We start from the raw sequence: 8,351 nt of genomic DNA, 5'->3' as shown, positions 1-8,351 counted from the left end.
AAGTATCCAAGAAAGAAAAGTGACAATCATTTCTGTTATATCACTCTGAGGCTCACGGTGTTGACTGAAGCTCACGGTGTTGACTGAAGTCTGTCTCAAGTTCCTCTCCTGGTTACAGCCATACTTCTGAATGAATATCAGGCCCCTTTGGTATCTGCTTACTGGTACCTACCCAGGGTCAGGGTCTCTACATGGAGTCCCGCTCCCTCTACATGGAGTCCCGCTCCCCTCACAGTTCATCTGTCAGGCTTCTTTTTAACTCAACAGCCAATTGTAACCTATTCTTCCTTGTACTAAAGTTTTAATATTTTTTTTTGTCTTTAGCTCAAAAGAAATCGGTTCTACATCCCTTTTAGACTATACTGACTTAGTTACATACAATCTCCACGAAAGCAATAATATCAGAGAAATTGACCATTATATCTGATTACTGACTTCTCAGATGGTTGGCATTACCATGTTGGCATTACCATTTATATTCTTTGCAGATGGGTTTTTTATGACTGAAAATAATTTATTGAGAGATTTAATAGCATAATGGTTTTTTAATTTTCCAATCATTTATATTCATCATCTAGAACCGAAAATGGAGTCAGATTGATTCTCATCATGTGGCAACTCCGTTTTCCTCAGTTACAGACGGTGGGACATGGAGATGAAGCCGATAGAAGAAGGATTTCACCATTACCTATGATGTTAGAAGGGACAGGCCACAGAGTAGATGAACTCAGTGGGGAGCCATAAAAGTAACCCACCGAAGAAGGTATGTTTTATGGTTGGACATTTTATTTGGTTGTCATAGAAGTCTCTCAATACTTCCAGAATATTGTTGCTGTTACCTTGCATTAGCGGAGTGGAAAATGAGGGTGAGAGGAGAAGCAAGATAGACAGGGGCCTGGTTCAGGCCACGGATCTCAAAACTTTGAAATAATGTCCCCTTTCCCCCTTTCAATTACTACCAAGTAATTGGACCAAATGGTCAGTCTATTGCTGGGCACCCACCAGATATGTGACCCTCATGCCAAATAGTTCACATGCACTTTGCCCTTGAATTTCACAGCCACAATGTGTGCTTTTGTTATCTCTAGTCTACAGATGAGGAACCTCTCTCATTGAGAGGGAAGGTCCAAGTCAAGGTCAAGTGACTGGCAGAAAACACAGAGCTGACTCATGACAGAGCCACACTTCTATCCTAGGAGTTCTCTGTGCTTTCTCCAAAGCTGAATATCAATCAGTATCACAAATCGATATTACAAAAAAAATAAACAGCTGGATGGAGGAGGATATTTTCTGCAAGTAGTTACTGTGGTGAAGGGGAAAGAGCACTGTTGGGACCAAGGGTTTAACACATGGCTTGGTGGAGGTGGAGTAGGATTGGTAAGTTTGCAGCAGGAAATCACATTTCTCTGTCATTAGTGTCTCCCTGGAGAGGAAATATCGTCTCTTTATATTGAATATCAAGAAGAGCTCCTGCTTTAAAAGCCATCAGAGCAGCTGGTCAGGATTTGGCGGAACCTCTTGGTTCTAACAAGCTCAATTAGACAAACACAATGATTGTCAACAACCATAATAAGGCCTCAGACTGTTTTTATGCAAATGTAACATTCCAGTAAGGGAGTCCTGGATCCTGTGTTCAGCTATCCACAGTGGCACACTGTGTTTCATTTAGGGTGCCCCACTGTAGGAGGGTCCCAGGTGGGGTGGAGGATTTTGGGGTACTTGAACAATGATGCCCTCTGGTATGGTTTCTGCTTGAAATATCCCCAAAAGCTCCTGAGTTGAAGGCTTGCTCCCCAGTTGGTGGCCATAGTGAGAGGTGACTGGATACTGAGGGCTCTGTCTCTACCAATGGGTTCATCCACTTATGACCTCATAGCTGAGTGAGCTTTCAGGAGGCGGGGCCTTGAGAGGTGATTGGATCTCATCAGGAAGTATCTGGCTCCACCAATGGGCATCCATTGATGATATCATAGCTGAATGGGCTGTCAGGAGGCGGGACCTTGAGTGGTGATTTGATCATGGGCTTCTGGCTCTAGCAACGGGCTCATCCACTGATGACCTCATAGCTGAGTGAGCTATCAGGAGGTGGGGCCTTGAGAGGGGATTGGATTCCAAGGTTGCTACCTTCATCAATGGATTAATGCCTTCACAGGGTTTGGGATGTGCCCTTGAATGGAGTAACTTTTCCCAGCCCATTCCCCTCTCCTTTCTCCACCTTGTGTTTCTGCTGCCACATGTGCTGCCTACCTCAGCTCAAAGCTATAGCTCCAGCCAACCACAGATGGAGACAAGCCCAAAGAAACCTTTCTTCCTTCGAGTTCATTTCCTTAGATCTTGTCACAGCATTGGAAAGCAGGCCGACACTGTCTGTGAGAGCAAGCTCAAGGACCTGAGGCTGTATGGGGAGGGGCGAGGTGGAGAAGAGGAGGGGGCTCAGAGCAGGCCCGAGAGGGGGGGCACTGGAGCTAGCAGAAGCGTCACATTGGACTTGCTGTGATCTGTAGGCTGTGACGGTTGGGGACAGGGTGGAGATGGTGTGCTCTACAGTGTGCTCTATACATGCACTTTTGGAAGGACAGATGCAAACCAGAGCCCTCAGCTCGTTTTGCTTTAGTTACTTTTTAGGTAGAGCCTCACATTCTTGTCCTGGTCAGCCTCGACTGTAGTCCTACCGATGCTGTCTGCAGAGCTGGGATGACAGGTGTGAGCCGCCATGCCCTGCTTGCTGGTTGAGATGGAGCTTTTTTGCTTTGCTGGCTGTGATCTATGATCTTCTTTACTTTGACCTCCTCAGCAGCCCAGGATTCACCCGAGCTTTGAGTCTTGCCTTCAACTCTGCCACCCTTTCTACCTTCCCTGTGCCAGGATCTTCCCTTCACATTTTGTGAAATACAGTCTCAGTCCTCTGCCAGGCCTCTGTGATTTACTGCATGGTGGAGCAAGTAAGACATCCTTCATTTTCATACACAGGAGGAGCCTTAAGAGTTAGTCTCTGAAGTCAGACTGTAAGGCCTCTTGATTAAGAGCGAAATCGCAGGCACGGTGCTCCAGCTGAGCGCCAGGAAGGTGACGGTGCTAAGTACAGAGCAATTACAGCTAATTTTCTGATGCCCAGATGCCCGTGGACCCCAAAGGTAGTCTGAGTTCAGGTTTGAGTTGGGGTTGGAGTGGGGTGGCAGGCTCATTGGGCTGGCTTTGGGGAGATGTGAGTTGGGTGTGTCTCCTGAAGCTACTTTGAATAAGGGAGGTCTGAGGACTAAAGGGTAGGTAGGAGATGGGGAAGGGCTCCCTGGGTATGTGGAGTCTCCACATCACTACCAGGCTTTGGAACAAAGAAACAAAGACATGAAGATAGATCTCTCTCTCTTCACCAACAAGAGAGTGGACAGCAGGGGTGGGCAGGGGAAGGGAGAGGATGAAGGGGTGGCTGTGGAAAGGGAAAAACAATTAAACAGAAATTCAAATTGCATTTTTTGTTTGAACCCAAGGCCTCCCTTTTTCTCGCCCTCCTCTTCTTCCCTCCCTCCCTCGAACTCAGGGCCTTGTATTCACTCTAGAGATGAAAAGAAGCATACAAAGAATCTTGCTTGGCTTTCTTGCTCACAGCTGGCGATCTATCATCTGAGCCATGCCTCCAGTCTGAATTGTTGCTGGTAATTTGAGAGACAGATTCTCAAAGACTTTTCTGTCTGGGCTGGCTTTGAACCAGCCTCTCGAGCAGCTAGGATGACAGGTATGTCCATCAGGAACCAGGCTTGCATGTCCTTTATTTCTCAAATTATATAACATAGGCCCAGGCTTTTCTGCCTGAATGCGGCACTTCTGAGATAACTTTTTCTTCAAAGACCTGTGCCTCCTTCCATCTCTCAGGAAGTGGTACGGACTCTGAGTCTCTGAGCACCCCATGGGGAATTCAATTTCAACAGTATCTTCTCCCCAGCTCCAAGCCCACATCTCTGGTCTCCGTGTAGGAATGAGGGCAAAGGAACACTTCTAGCTCTGGTCTCAGAGGCCTGGGTCCAGGTCTGACTGTGTCTGCTGATATCTGGGGTTGGGGTGAGTCTAAGGATCACATGGTGCAGACAGGGCTGGTTATCATGGTGGCTGGGGTGGGAATGAGGAGAAAGAGCGGGTTGAAGAAGAAGGAGGATGAAGACGAAGAGGAGAAAAGTAGAGAGGAAGAGAAAAAGTAGTAGAGAGGTGTTGGGAGCGAACAGTAAAGTTTAAAGTTCATCTTGACCCTGGTGCTCACTTGAAGGCAAGTACAAGGAACTGGTTTACTTTAAAAACACCAGGTCCCCCGGATTGCTTTGCTATGTCTGCAGAGTTTGTTTTACTTTCTACCAGTTGACCTTGTCTTATTTTTACTGCACTCTATTTTTAGTGAAATTTTCCTTGTTTTTCTGGACTATTGTAACCTTATGTTACCTCTTGACTTCTGATAGTATATATTAAGGAAAGTTATAAATAAATGTTGCGCAGTCTTGAGCTGCAGACCTCCCGACCCCATCCCTTGTCTTATGTCTTTATTTTTCTGCATCCTCGCCCCCTAATTCAGTATTCCCTTTTGTTGCCGGCAGGCTCCGGCAAGTGGCGCCAGAACAGGGAACTGAAAACCTGGGATCATGGCAGAGGACCCAGCTAAGGTAAGAGGATATCCAGAAATAGAGAGCAGGAGAGAGTATAGTCGGGAGTAAGAAATTATGGGGCAAGGTAACAGCCACATGTTATATGTGCAGGCTCTCAAGGGTATGCTTCATGCTCAAGCAGTGAAAGTTAGACAGAGTCAGTTAGAATGTTTCTTTTACTTTGTTGAGGAAGTATACCCCTGGTTCCTGGAGGAAGGAACCATTAGTTTAGAAACTTAGCAAAAAATACAAAAACAAAAAACATTCAGGGACACTATGATGCAAATGCCCTGTAAGTTAAAGCATTTCTGCTTTGTAATTGTCTGGTATCTGTGTAGCCTGCAGGTTCTGTATTGGGGTTGGCAAGCGGTATTGGCGGACGCACTATAAGACAGCGAACTGGGCCAGTGGGAGCCATCCCCCAGATCCCCATCAGGGTAAACTATCCACTAGTGCGGACATTTGGGCCCATCTGTAGTCCAACACTTTCTGTATGACAGTCTACAATGCGCACACTGTAAATGTGTTTTGTCTCAATGTTTGTGTGTATGTATTCTGGAATTCTTGGAATGTTTCTTCTCTCAGATTCATCCTGATGTGAGAGCCTAGAGGAGACTGGCTAACACTCCCTCAATATCTGTTTCTCTCTAGCTCCTTCTTTTTCCCTTATACTTTAAACTGACCCCTTTTTCTACCCTTCACAGCCACCTCCTCTACCCTCTCTGGATCCAGAAGTAGGGGGGTGGTGGGGGTGAACAACCTGGAGGATCTAACACTAACTTAAAAGGGCCGGCAGGGAGAACTCACAGCCGGATGAAAATGCCACTGACCACCTACAAGTGACACCAGCAAGACCTTAGCCTCCAGCCTGGACCCAGGGGATCTGAATATGGGGGAGAACCTGTCAGTCTGAGGGAACGGCCATTAGGAACTTCTTTCCCTTTCCCCAACATGACTGGGAATTTTCCTCTACCTTGGAAGGCCCCTGGGTCAATGTTTGCAGGAATCTAAAAGAAAAATCCTCTGGAGGTGAGTAGAGGGGGTTCGAATCCCCTGGTAAGTGGATTTGAATCCCACTTGTGAGTGGTGGTGAGATGTCACCCCATTCACTGAGACCTGATTTTGTCTTTGTGGCCACTTGTTTGTCTTGTTTACTTCGGTGTGTTTTCTGTTCTATGTTTTCTGAGGTAGGGATGAACTGGGGGCACATTAGACCCCAACTCAGCCTTTTGTTGTTGTCTTGTCTAGATCTGTTTTAGAATTGGTACCAGTTTTAAATGTACATAAAACTGATTGATTTCTGTGTGCTTTAAGATCTGTGTGTGTTTTGTGTGTGTTTGTGAACATGTTTAAGGTAAGAATTATCAGCATGCTGTAACAATTGGGTGAGTTTAAGTTTAAAATTCAAAAGGTTATGAGGTTTGGACATTACCAAAAATTTTAAAGAATTTTCACATTGTTTTTAATGACCTTTTAAGGATTCTTTAACTTAAAAAATTAAAAAATCTGGTATTTTAAAATGCATAAGGCTATTTACACTGTAATCAAGTTATCTGGCTTAACAAAATGCATTGGCTGTTTGGAATTTAGTTCTCTTGGCTAAAATTTGGGGATAAATATTAAAAGTTTAAATATAAAAGTTTGTTTAACACTGTCAAAGACATTACTGTCCTGTCTGTCTAAAAGTATGTATTTTCATTCAAAAAACCAAGAGATAAGAAAAGGAAAAAATGTAAAAGCCAACAAAAGACCTAGCTTTAGGAGTAAGGGGTAAACAGGCAAAAGTTCAGTTCAGCTGGTCATACATGGTGGGACAGGCCATAGGAGGAGTCCACACATGGTGAAAGAGGACAAGTTGGCACAAATGCAGTTCATCTTACCCTAAAGAGTGAGATTAGGTGTATGCCCATTCCACAGGAGGGGCCAAGTGGCCCACTTTGTTCTGTCCTTTTTCTCTACAGGTAAATACTAGAAACATGATGTTAAAAAAATTAGTGATGTGATGATCTGATTAGTATTGCTAAAACTGCCCCTTGGACTTAAAAAGAGGGTTAAAATGTATTTGTATAATGTGACTTGCTTTCAATGATGTTCTACAATTAGGATATGTTTTTAAAAGTCATAAAGGTGTTAAGTTTACCTTCTTGGTACAGTGATGGTGATTGTAATTCTTGCATTAAGGAAAAATTGTCATGTATGTTTAAAGTTTTAATGTGTATCTGTTTTAAAACAAGCATCCAAGAGACAATGAGTGACACTTGGCCTCAAGATTTTAAAAGATTTTTAAAAAATGTAACTAAAAACGAAAATATAAAATAATAAAAGAGATTAATAGGAGGCTTAAAAATTAGGAATGGATTTCTGGATATAAAGTTTAAAAGTAAAATTTTTCTTAACATTTGCCTCAAAGTGGAAAAATTAGGATTACCAAATAATTGCTTTGGGATTCAAAGTGACAGAGTGCTAGCCTTGAGCTGTAAAGCTGAGGGACAGGACTCAGGCCCCGAGTTCAAGTCCAGCGACCAGCTAAGGGAAATGCAGATGAAGCATTTATCCCAGTGTAGAGAAGACATTTGTGGGACAAGAGCTATGGAGGAGCATCCAGAGGCAATAAGCCACTGCTCGGATGGCAAAAATGTCAGATCCTAGAGTCATTTGTGTGTGGCCCTTCAAAAATTGGTGAGAGCCAGATTGTCATGGGAAGATAGTTTGTAAGCATGCCTAATGTCCATGACTAGCTACCTTGTAGGGACAGAAACATTAGTAATCTGTGATAGTACTAAAAAGTAAAGTTATAAAATGTGGAAGATGGTCTAAATCCCAGCCCCTGTATGTGCCAAAAGCCCTAATTGACAGTAACTTTTGAGCTAACACCAGCTACAAGAAATTTATCTGTTCAAGAAAATTGTTTGTAAACTTGAGAGTGTGTTTCTATTAGCATCTGTCTATTAACATCTGCACGGGTGACTTAGGCATTGTTAGGGTCACTAGGGGTTACATTCCTAAAGATGCTTTTACAAACCAGATTGCTAAACAAGCTACATGGCTGTAGCTGGAGAAAAAGTCTGTGCATTTGTCAAAAGTTAAAATATTGTTCTTAATGACATCTAACCCTGGTAACCTCTTTCTAAAATAGACTAAGGTTATAGGTTCCTGGCTAGGTAGGATCAACACCACTGAGTCAGCTTGAAGAATTTACAGAAGATGAATCTTTACCCATCATTCCCTTTTTAGAATGAGGGACCAGAGTCATAAAAAATGTGGCAAAATAGACAAAAGAAAAACGCATGGAAAATAGTATTACAGGCCTGAGCCCTCTACATCTGCCTAGAAAATCAGCCTTATTAAAAGAACTATCTAGTTAAAAAGCTTGTCTTCTTGATAATTTGTCCTGGGCTATTGTCTAAAATAGTCTTATAAACTAGTGGGGCCACAGCCTGCCAAGCCTAGGTATTACTTGTATCCTTAACCAGTCTGTGTAGAAATATACAGCCTAGCACGAGGTGTTACAGTCCCTTGGAGACACTGAAAGACCCTGCTGTTGCTGCGGCTGCTACAGCCTTACAGTCACGGGGAGGAAATCGACGTAGTTACCCTGACCTACTCCACCATGGAAAAAGTAGACTAAACTCCTGCCTGATTCCGTCTTTTGGATGGCTTCGTTTTATCCATGTTACCATATAACTACTCTCATTTTATTATGGCTACTCCTCTTGGCGGGAG

The sequence above is a fragment of the Dipodomys ordii genome, unplaced genomic scaffold, assembly GCF_000151885.1.
Source record: "Dipodomys ordii isolate 6190 unplaced genomic scaffold, Dord_2.0 Scaffold1000000893, whole genome shotgun sequence".
NCBI lineage: Eukaryota > Metazoa > Chordata > Mammalia > Rodentia > Heteromyidae > Dipodomys > Dipodomys ordii.
The sequence above is the reverse complement of the archived record's forward strand: the minus strand, read 5'-3'. Positions refer to the sequence as shown.